We start from the raw sequence: 12,040 nt of genomic DNA, 5'->3' as shown, positions 1-12,040 counted from the left end.
CTCAGGACACCAGTGGTTTTAGCACCAGGAGATTTGAAAGGGGAGAGGTAGTTAGAGGGAGGCAGTAGAGAGACAGAAAAACTAAAGAATGTAGAAAATGGTAAGACACTTAGAGCGAGTGGGAAGACGGGGGTTTTTCCATGAAAAGATGTCGTGTAAAAGTGTCTATTCTCTTCCCTGACACTGCGGAGATGAAAAACATGACTTAACGTGGAGGAACAATCTTCCCTAAGTAGGAAATGGCGGTAGCCCGGATGTTAAGACTGAAGAGTGTCTGCTGGGTTTGGTGATATTTGGGGCAAATCCAAGGAAAGTCTAAGTGTGTCTCTCTGAGAGCCCCACAAGCGGAGGCTTTGCAGGGCGGAGGCAGAAGAGAGAGTCTGAAGGCACAGGTAGGTCTCCGGGTAGGCAGCCCCTGTTCCTGGTTTGATGTCTTCTTTGTTTCTGGACTGTACAGTCTCTTCCCTATTTCTTTTCTTTTCCTTTCCTTCTATAATTCAGGTTTATATTGTGTTTTCCACTTGCTTGGGGTAATAAATTATTACAAATGTGAATAGCGATATAACAGAATCCTATGCTTATTGACTTACTAACTTTAGACAGCATCTTTTGGCTTGTAGATTTGGAAATTTAAATAAATAGCACATTCCGATTCCTGCCACCTTGTCCTCCAATCTCTTGATTGTATTTCTTATTATTTTTGTGTTATCAAGATTTATAACATTTTCTCATGTTTTATAGTTATTGTAACTCTATTTTTTTCCCAGCTTTATTGCAATGTAATTGACATAAACGCTGTGTAAGTTTAAGGTGTATGAGTACCACGTGGTGATCTGATACACATACGTGTTGTGAAATGAACACCACAGTAAGGTTACTTAACACTCCCGTCACCTCGCAACGTTACCCTTTGTGTGTGTGTTTTGGAGGGAAGATTATAGCATCAAATTCTGCATACTGTAGTTGTTTGGCTTCCATTTCATATTTAAATAATTACGTCGCAAAAACCAGAACAAAAGAAAATGTCAAACCAGGAAGCCTAACAAAATGAAATAATAGAATTAATATGAACCACGGGGTCATTAGAAACCATAGCGTAAATGGGATGAACTTATTTTACTCAAGGAGCTCATTAGGTGACTGAGTATGAGTCACCTAAAACGAAATGATCGGAGGCAAATGAAAACTCAAACTCAGCCATGGCTGTAATTAATATGAAAGACGGAGGGCGTTGTTACTTTTAAGAATGTTTACTTTTAATTTGGTGCCTTTTGTGGTCTGAACTTTTAAAATAAATCTGTGTTGCTTTTACAATTAATTTTTAAGACATCCCAGGCTGTGTCCACGAGACACAGATGGGCGCTCTCCGTAGGAAACGGTGACTCGTACGTGTGTGTACGATGCAGTGGAAGTCACTGTTTCGCTCCCTGTTTTTGTCGTGTGGCAAGTCCTTAGTAAATACTGGCTGAAGCAATGTCTCCTCAGAATACTGTGGTATCATGATAGGTGTCTTGTATTTGCTCAGAGGTTGGAGTATGTATTTTTTTGATGCAGCCTTGTGACGTGATTATTATTTTATAAGCGATTTTTTTTGCTATCTTACAGATGTAGAAATACCATCCCATGTCTCCTAAATCATTTTTTAAGTAAAATATTTTTTCTCACCCTATTATAGTGGTCTCTTCAAAAGAGTGTTATACTTATGATTGCCTTTATTAAGTCGAATCTGTATTTATGAACTAAAGACATGGTTTTTAATGTTAAATACCTTTTTATTAGAAGGACCAGGGGAGTGTAACTCATTTTAGAAAGCTGTCCATCTTTAAAGGGACACGATTTGGAAAAATAACTTGGGTACAGTAGTTGGTTGTGGAGCAGTCGGGGCGGATGAATGAGGGGTCAGTGTTGACTTATTCCGGTGGAAAACCTGCTTTTTCACTTAAATGAGAAGGTCAGGATGTTCAGGGATTGCTGGGCATACACAGGGCAGGCGAGGCTCTGGGATGTGAGGAGAGTGGGGGGGTTGGAGGAGGGGGAGTCAGGTTTTATACGTAGTTTGCTGGAGGCACGTGACTCAGTTTCTTCCTCTTGAGTGATTGAAATGTGCACCTGTGTCTGCATTTGGCATCGCGTTTGGGTGGTGGTTGATCCTGGCTCAGCATCGGTACTTCGGCTTGGGTGCCCGTTGGCTGAGCGTTCATCTCCGAGGCCTGACGTTCAACTTTGGAGCACAGATGGGTGGCCTGGTACAGCCCCATGCCCACCAGCACAGCTGCAGAGGCTCCAACAAAATGTGCAGGTGCTTGAGGGTAGGTACCACGCTGTCGCTCGGTTTCCATCGTAACGGGAGGGATGTAGGAGATGCCCATTAAATACACCTATAATCTGCAACCATCCCTAATGCTTCCCTAACGTTTACCACTTACTAATACGGAGCAGTCTGGAAACTGATCACATGGGAATTTCTGAGAGATTAGTACACTTTGGGATAGATGGGAAGCCTCATACTTTAATGGCTTTTCTAAGTGCTTTGAAAACATTGCAATGTCAGGTCTGTTGCTTAAAAATTGGCAAGTGGAATCTAAAGTCATTAGCGTGTCCCAAATCTGTCTCACAAAACACAGTTCCCTCTGGATGCCCCTCAGGTGAAGGGTCCCGTGGTTAAATATTTGGGAAACAGTGTATAAGGTATTTCTTTTAATAGATGGATGATAAGTATGAGCATATTAAAAATAGAAATTCTGCAGCATAGGATTCTGTTGGCATTAGTGTGATTGAACACCCTAAAACTTCACCCTGGAAACTTATTTTGTAAAACATTTCACATTGTCTGGGATATTTTTGGGAAAAGCTGAATTTTGTAATTGCCATGTTAACACTTGTGGATGGATATATCAGGTTTGTATAAGTGTGTGTGTGTGTGTGTGTGTGTGTTAGTATCTTAATTTGATGGAGAATGAAATCCTCTTGAGATGTATTTCTAGGGCAAAAGTCTTCACCATTTATTACCTGTGCAAGGGAAATAATCTCCAGGTAATGTCTTAGATATTAGTTCTTACTTCTTTTCCTTTATCTCAGCACTACTTGTCACTTAAAAGTTTACAAAGTTTTATTTCCTTTCTTGAACCCTGAAGGTTGATGACAGAGGAGTTGAAAATAGGCAGAAGGTGGCAAAGTTGAAAATAGGGAAGCTGAAGGAAAGATTCTCAGTGGCTTACAAGTTCTTACATCTGAATGTGGATAGCTTGGTGTTCCTTTAGGCGTCTCTCTTGAATTTTTGTAGCCTTCACTATAGAAAAACCACAGATTTGTTTTAAGGATGAGTTCAGGTGAAGGCAGCCAGTTTCACCCTCCCTGTTGGCAAACCCGCACCTCCGATGGGGTGACACTTCTTGGTTTTGTGTGGGGGCCTCTTACCCATTCCCGGGCAGTTACTTGGCAAGATGCCTGTCAAAAGCATTTGCTGTATTTGTCGTTCTGCTTGGAATAGTGAAAAGAGTCTTTCTCGGCCACTGTGTCTGAATATGTTGTTGTGGCTGTGGGCACTGTTTGCCCAGCCTCTCGCTCTGTGGCCGAGGGGTGGGAACTCTGCAGGGAGGACCAGTATCCTTATATTCCCGGGCTGCTGCGTGGGGCTTCTTCATCCGAGTCTCTTGCCCCCTCCTCCCTTTCTGGAAAGAGTACGCTCATCCCAGACTGTGATTGTCCCTGCAGTTCTCAGCCTGCGCCGGGCATGCTCTCAGAAGCCTGTTACTGACCGGGTGAAGTTTAAATCCTCCTCACTGCTTTTCAGGTAAGAGAGCATACTGAAAACTGCTTTTGTATGTGAAAGTGTCACAGTTTAATTTTTATGGTCTCTAAAGGTAAGCAGGGGTAGGTTTCTGCAGTGGTGGAAAAGAAAATAACTTCTCTGAATTTAAATTCCTTAGACCACGCACACTTTTCATGAAGATTGTGTATTTATTCATCACTGATTTTTTTTTTTTTCTGTAGATTTTCTAATAAGGGAGAAACCTAAGACAAAATTAAGACAACAGAGTGTATTAGACACTATTGTTTTCTGGTAATTTTTGGCATTAGTAAGATACAGATTTATTTTAATGTCTTTCTTTTTTAATAAAATTTCCTTAGTCCTACCTGGAACTCAAATAGATTTTTCCAGAAGGCCTTTATTAGTATGATTTGATTGACTTCTAGGATTTTTTTTTGTGGTCTGACCTGTAGCATTTTGCATATTTAAAAAATTAACCACCTATATGGGGTATATGACAAATCTTGGTACCTTCTGCCTTATTTTGCTTTGAATGTGAAACCACTGTGAAAAATAGTCTAGCAAATAAATAATTCACCAGTCTGCTGAAAATATTTTCTGTGAATACCTGTGTAAGATGCAATCCGCAGAGTACAGAGAGTGTTAAACGTTTTTCCCTCATGCATGAATTATTGCCAAAGTGGATCCACTTTTGTTTTTCATAATTAGTAGTAAAAGTATGGGACGTATTTCAATGTCTTCCATTTCGATTGCCACTTTTTAAAAACCTGTATGAAGACAGACGAAATGATTATTTTTAAAACTCCCTTTCTAAATAAGAAGTGAGAATAAAAATACACTTTGTACTTATTGTCTTAGAAATGTGCTTATTTATTCATTGTCTCAGAAAGTTGATTGGACAATATGTCAGATTCCTTCCTGAAGGAAGAGTGGAAATCTGTAACTTAGAAAGTTGGGGCTTTGTGTTTGGTAATCATATTTTTAAAAACCATTTTCCATGTAGCTGCACATATTTACAAAGAAGTGATGCTAATGTACAGAACTCGCAGGAAGTACAGAGCAATTGACTTCAGATGGCTTTAGAAAAATCTTTCGTATCTGCGTTACTGTTTTATCCGTGAGGAATGTATTGGTATCTTTAGACATAAGTTATTATGAAAGAAAATGCAAAACCTTTAGTTTTGTGTGAGCCATGACTAGCCACAGCTATTTGAGCATAAAACAGTTTTTAAACCAGACCCGATCATTAAAATACACTTATTTTAGACAGATGCATACATGAATAAAATGCAACATTTTGTGGCTGTTTTTAAGGGGGAGAAAGAATTTGCCCAGCTGTCTTGCAGCCGCAATGGGCACGATAGCCGGATAACTCCCCTGCTCGTCCCCTTGTTGGAGAAAACATTTAGACCCTTTTTACCTTAAAGAGCAATTCCATGCAGAGTGATCCACTCTCCAAAGATCTATGGAATATTTCTAGACCCTTTGGAGAATGTGGAAATTTCCAAAGTGCTTGCAGCAGGTTCCGAGGTGTTTATTTTGATAAACTCTCCGGGCGTGAGGACTCCTGGCAGGTCCTTTTTGCAGGTGGGGGCAGCATCGCAGAGAGGAAGTGGTTGTCAGGGGAAGGTCCTTCCAGGAGACCAGGGGGCCAAGGCACCGTATCGCTCACCTGTTTACTGGCACTTGTCCTCTGTGTCTGAAGTTAAAGCTGTTCCTAGGAAGACTTAGGTTACAGCGGCTCGATCTACAGGCGCATTGTAAGCTCACGCCACTGCTTTTTACACTTCAACGTGTGTGTGTGTGAATCATCTGTGATTTGGTTAAACAGCATATTCTAACACAGCAGGTGTGGGATGAGCCCTGAGATTCTGCATTTCTAACAAGCTCCCCGGGGAAGCTGCCAAGGCGGCAGGTGCAGGGGCCACTCTGACTCGTAAGGAGCTACCCAATACCAAACCCCTCCAGACTGTTAAAAATAACTTAATGCACAGTGTCTAGTCAATACCAAGCAATGCACTTGCAGGTGGCAGAATGTGATGGAGGTGAACTGACCAGCGGTGGACACCGGCCCTTCACAGATGGTGGAACTGACAGTGTGTCGGTCACCGGCTGTTTTCTCTGGAAGGGACGTGCGGGATCGTCATCTCTGACCAGCCTCCGCAGCCGTCCTTCTCGGTGCTCATTATCGTGGACAGCCTTTGCTTGCGTGACCACAACCACCCAGACCCCATCAGCTCCCTCCATCTGCCCATCGGGAGCCTTTTACGTGTGTTGGGTCTGATTTGTGGCTTGCTCCTGAGTCTTCTAACAGCGTCTTCTGCCCGACCTGCCTCGCAGGTACCCCACTGCAGCTCAGTGTGACTTTAAATATAGAAACTTTATCTGTGGGGAGCTACTTCTCTCCCTTTCACGGAACACACAATTTTCCAGTGTAATCAACCAGTCTTGGGCAGTTGATTTAAAAAATAAAAACAATCTTTTATGTCTCAGCTTGCTAGATTTGTGCTTTGAGTTTTCAACATAAATATCCTACTAGGGTCCTAAATACCATATGAACTCTTGAAGAGAAGGAAGTGGGCAGTGGGGCAGCAGACTGATACCCCACACACTTCAGTAATTTTACCCCCATTATATTTTCTTCCCCAACCCCTTTTCAAGGAAAACTTCCCACATGTGGTAATTGGAAAGAGTTTTACAGTGAACGACTATATATTCACCAACTAGATTCCACAGTTAACCTTTGACTTCATCACATCTCTGTCCATCTACCTATCCCTTTGTCTCTCACCATCTTATTTCTGATGCATTTAAAAATAAGTCTCGGGCATCCGTGTGCCTGTTTCAGCATTCTTATTATCAACTAGAGTTCAGTATTTGTTGACAGTGTTTCATGTGAGATTTGCATACAGTGGAATGCACACATCCTTAGTTGTGCGTAATTTGAGTTTTTGACAAGTGAATGCACTCAGGAAAATCCCTGGCAGGACATAGAACATTACCATCACCTGAGAAGGTTCCCTCTTGCCTCTTCTCAGCTCTTATGTTCTTTTGTGAATCTTCCCAGACAAGGACTCATTGATCACAAATAGGTGATTTGTGATTAGTTTATTTCTTGAAGCTAAACTTTGATCAATTTTATTTTGTGCGAGTTACTTTGATACTAAGCCATACATACATGTTGTAGAACACTTCTTAGCAAGTTAATATTTGGTTTGGACTACTCAGAGTGTTCTTGTTTCTGACAAAATCAAAGTTTTAATACCAATAACTTGGAATATCTGTTTTTCTTTTTTTTTCTTGGCACGGATTACTTGCCAGTGACTTGGTTGATTCTTACAGTATTTTACAAGATAGTTGGTGAGATCATGGAGAGACTCAAGGGACTTGGAGGTTACCATGATCTAAGAGGCTCTTGGGGCTGATTCACCTGGTTTCTCTGGATATAGAGGGAAAAATCCTGTTTCAGGCCAGCTGTTTCCTCTGAAGATTTTATTTGAGGATGTATTCATCTCATCAGTGAGCCTGAAATATACGTTGGTTCGTGCTGCTTCTTCAGGAACAGGGAGCTCTGCTCCCGTGATAATCTTAATTCCTGAGACATTCCATGGTGGCACGCAGCAGTGTGTGTCAACTTCACCCTCAGCTAATTGATTCGACTCCACCTTAATAAGGATACACAGAGCTCTGTTCAACCACCACTAATCAGACGGCAACTAGCTGGAAACCCCAGGCTCTCAGAATGATGTGTAGCCAGAAAGTAAGAATGTGCAAAAATGTCTTTGGTCACAAAGAAGCAGTTTTTTTTTTTTTTTTTTTTATATCAAGCAAGAAAGTCAAAGATGTGATCATATGATCATACCTTGTCCTGCGCAGTGCTACAAGTTGCTAACTTTATGCAAACAGATTTTCTGCCATCTCCTAACAAACTAGGAGATCTGACAAAACCCGGACTCATAGTCTTTGCATTAGAGGAGGCAAGTGCTCTCCAGTTCAACTCAGCATCCCCAAGATCCTGGTGTAAGTTTCCTGTTGCTGCTGTAACAAATTGCCTTAACCTTTGTGGCTTAAAGCAACACAAGTTTATCGTCTCATGGATCTGGAGGTCAGAAATCTGGGGAACTGTGATTTTTCTGGAGACTTCTAGAGACAATCTGTTCTTTTTCTTGCCCGGTTTCTGGAGGTCGCCCGCATTTTGTAGCTCATGGCTGCGTCACTTTGACCTCTAGTTCCATTGTCACAGCTCCTTCTTTGATCCCCCTGCTGCCTATTTTATTTGTATGTTTATTTGTATTTTAATTATATTTGTTTGCCTCTATTTTGTAAGAGCCCTGGTGATTCTTAGGGAGACCCACCCATCTCTCCATCTCAAGATCCTTAACGTAATCACATCTGCAAAGTCCTTTTTTGCCGTGGAGGGTAACATAGTCACAGGTTTCAGGAGTTAGGATGTGACATCTTTGGTGGGGAGGGGGACACTATACTGCTTACACCTCAAATCCACACACCCCTTCAGGCTGTGACCTCTAAAGTGTTGAACAACTAAAACTGATTTCCACTAACCTGGAGTTGAATATTTATCCAACAAATAAGATGAGAATATTTAAAAAATTGATCCCACCCCACCCTGCCTTCACAAGTCACTATATATTAGTCAATCTTATTTTCTAAGTGTGATATTTAATAATTGAAAAAATAAACAGCTCTTCCTTCTCTCCTGGCTTTCTTCTGTTTTTGTTTTGTTTTGTTTTGGTTTGTTTTCCTGGCATTATTTTATATTTCAAGTCCTTTTTCCTTCATGGTTTTCTTTACATTTCTAGAATCAGTTTCCCACACGTCAAGCCATTTCTTCCCTCCTTGGTCCCTTGACTGTTCATCTCTCAAACCCTCTTTCTTTTCTGCTGGGCAGTTTCTGATTCTATTGTGATTTGTGTCTCTCTTCCCCGTTTCACCGTCTTTTCATCTAATTTCTTCTCCTCGCCCCCTAATCCTGCCCTCACAGTTCTCACATCTCTGCCTTTTTCATCTGACAATAGAAAATGATGCACATTTTGAACCTGTGACACTGCCATTTACCAGCAGAACATAGTATAATATCCACTTTTACTGATAAGAGAGTGGCAAAATTAACGTCAGAAATACAGAAGCTACTTAGGAACCTAAGAATTGAGAAAAACTCATCCATACAGAAAAGGTTTCTGAAGCAGGAACAATTTGTCCATCTATTCCAAGAATCATGAAATTTCTTCTTTTGACCTTTCGTACTATTGTTAGTGCTGATCGTGTAGCTGCTGAAATAAATGAGGCTTCTTTTTACTTAATTCATGGGTAAGGCTGTTTCAGAACTGTATCAGGATGCAGGGGACCAGGGCATACAGCAGTGGTCCTCCGAGTGTGGCCCCCAGGCCTGTAGTGTCAGCATCACCTGGGGACTTGCTGGAAATGCCAACACCAGGGCCCGCTCTGGACTTACTGCTTTAGAAGCCTTGGATGTGGATCCCAGAAATCTATGTTCTGACAAGCTTTCCAGGAGATTCTGATGCACGGTCAAGTTTAAGAACCACTGGGATGTTTTATGTTCACACCAGAGGCCTAGGGAGAAGGGCTCTCTCTTCTTGGCCTTATTCTCTTAGTAGGTTCAGTTCACTAGCCCCAGTCTCCAGGGATGTCCCTTCCCAAAAAACTAAATTCTCCGAATTTTTTCAGTTTCAATTAGCCGTCCCAAGTCACCTTATTCTAACTCAGAAATAGTCATCAGGGGTTTGGCATCAGGAGGAAACAGTTCTTAGCTGAAGGGGCTGCCCACAGGCTGAAAGCTCAAGTGGTAGCAACCTCTACACAGATCTCATCCCAGGATCTCACCAACTTGTCCCCGTCTCAGGGGGGCCCGCTTCCCATCCGTACAATGATGGCGGTGCCAGTAAGTGTCAGTGTTTCAACTCACTGGAATCTCTAAAACAAATCGCCGACTGACCCCGTATGAAAGAGGAAATCCTACCCCTTGCCCCCTTCTCGCCCCTACAAAGTCATTCCAAGTAAACTTCATCTCTACCACATAAGCCTGCATTCATGGCAAGTCAGGTCATCCTTAACACTGTCTCCAAATTTGGTGGGAAGTCTGTTGGGCGAACTGAAAAACATTAACTTTACTGAACTATGAGTTACATACAATAATATGCTTCCATTATTAGTGTCCATCACTCATTTCATCGAGTGTTGGCAGTGTCACCATTGCCACAGTCATGATGTGGAACCTTTCTGTTACCCTCAAAGGGTGTTTGAGCCTTTTTCAAGTCCATCCCTTCCCATCCCCTTGGCCCCAGGCAACCACTGGTCTGCTTTCTCTCTAGATTCCTTTGCTTTTTCTAGGATTTCTTATGAAAAAAGTCCAGCTTTTTTTCTGTTAGCATAATGTTTTTGAGATTCCTCCATGTTGTTATATATACAAGTAGTTTTTAAATTGCTTAGTGTTACTCAGCGGTGTGGATTTATCACAGTCTATTCACCTGTTGATGGACGTGTATATTTTTCCAGTTTCGGGCTATTGACGTTTTGTGTACAAGTCTTTGTGTGGACAGGTTTGAGTTTCTCTTGAGTAAATAAATATCTAAGGATGGAATGGCTGGGTCATACGCGTGTTCGGTTGCATAAGAAATTGCCATACTACGTACACACCCACGTGGAAATGCGGATGTGTTTCATTATGTCACAAAGAAGCACAGCACCAATTTTGTTAGTGAAACACTAGATCTTATATGTAATGTAAAATTCTAACCGATGAACATAGACCCGAAACTGTTAAATTACATACATGTGATTGATTCCATGTTTTTCCTTCATATTTGTTTCCTTTTGTCATTTGCTGACTATTATTCACAGCTAAGTGGCAAACTTTTAAGAAAAATGACAGAAATTTTTAAGATGAGGAAATCATCCTTAAATTTTCTTTTCCCTCCCAGCTTGGGAAAAGGTACCTGTCATATGATTTGCGGGTCAGCAGAGGTCGAGCCTGACACCACTGCTCTTGGACCACGAGAGTGTAAGAACCTTTGGAATAAGCAGTAGACAGGGGGGTGGTGCATGTGAAGGAAGATGAGGAGGAAAGATCATGCATGGAGTGAGATGAATGGACTGGCATTGAGGGAAGAGAGATTTTTTTCAAGGAGGGGTGGTCAGGACTCAGGGATCACGTGAGGTTGGAACCAATGGATGTGGCCACCACGGAGACCAGACTCACGCGTCATCATCATGACACCAAGCAGAATGGGAAAAATAGCCAATAGAAGTAAAAGCGATGTGCTGTCAGGGAAGAGAGTGACTAATTCTGTATTTAGGATGGGGAAGGGGCAATCAGGGAAGCTTCAGTAAGAGCAGTCCGTAAGAGGAACCAGGAGAGCAGAGTAATCAGAGGAACCTCATCTCTCTATATATGTGAAATGCTGGAATTGTTCCCTAGAGGGTGGTAAAGAAATTTATGGTTTGGTGGCTTATTCTACAGAATTTTATCCTACAGGTATGGTGGCCGGTTAAATTGCAGCTGTTAATTTCTGTCACACGGCAAGCAAGAGTCCCTGCGACTGGACTGAGCTGGGGGCTGGGTGTCGGTATAAATTTCAGTGACTCATCTCTTGTGTCGAAAATAGCAGCGGGCTGGGGGTCAGAGTGTAGTAAAGGAAGGAAGTCTTCTTGACACATGTTGCTCTGGAAAGCAGACTTGCAACCAGTATACGGCATGCAGTTTTCTCAAGCTGGCGGAGGGAAGCGGGTGGCGAGGGATGAAGGTGGGAACTGGGACATGAGCCTGCATCCAGTCATGAAAGGCAGTGTGTTTTCTGCCAGGAAATTCTCATTGTATCCTACAGGTCAGCCATTTAGAAATGCTTTTAGACCTACCTCCGGGCATTAATGAAGACATTCAGATGGGGGACATGCCGCGGCTCAGAGACTCTTAAGGGAAGAGCTGTTTCCAGTTTCTGATTTTTATAGGTACTCTTCCCCGAAATTTATGTGCCTGGGAATGCATCGGCCCTCCCTTCTCCCTTTAAGGGAGACATTCTCTCATATGTCCAGAATCCTAATATGAGACATTGTCCTGTGATGTGAAAGCATTTCAAGGCCTAAACCAAAGGACATTTTGCTTGTAGCAAAATGGAAGGCCTTTGTGGCTCATCAGTTGACAGGTAATTAAAAATAATGCTGGTGGTGGGTGCTGTGTCTGATGGCCTAAAACTCAAAAGGAGTTCAGAGATCTGAGTGACGTGGCCATGG

The 12,040-nt window shown here is 42.2% G+C and overlaps 1 protein-coding gene across 5 annotated transcripts in view; it reads left to right on the top strand.

Annotated features, from left to right (window-relative positions):
- PLCB4 (phospholipase C beta 4) overlaps positions 1-12,040 on the top strand; it is a 384,413-nt gene that overhangs the window by 85,412 nt on the left and 286,961 nt on the right. The window contains exon 1 of one of the 5 annotated variants that reach the window (XM_032461839.1): positions 3,481-3,793. The exons of the other annotated variants lie outside the window; for them this stretch is intronic. The gene's annotated coding sequence lies outside the window, so the exon portion shown is untranslated. Of the gene's footprint in view, positions 1-3,480; positions 3,794-12,040 lie in introns of those variants that run through there. 5 annotated transcript variants of the gene reach the window in all.

This window comes from Camelus ferus, chromosome 19 (assembly GCF_009834535.1).
Source record: "Camelus ferus isolate YT-003-E chromosome 19, BCGSAC_Cfer_1.0, whole genome shotgun sequence".
NCBI classification, from domain to species: domain Eukaryota; kingdom Metazoa; phylum Chordata; class Mammalia; order Artiodactyla; family Camelidae; genus Camelus; species Camelus ferus.
This window is presented reverse-complemented; position numbering and strand designations above follow the sequence as displayed.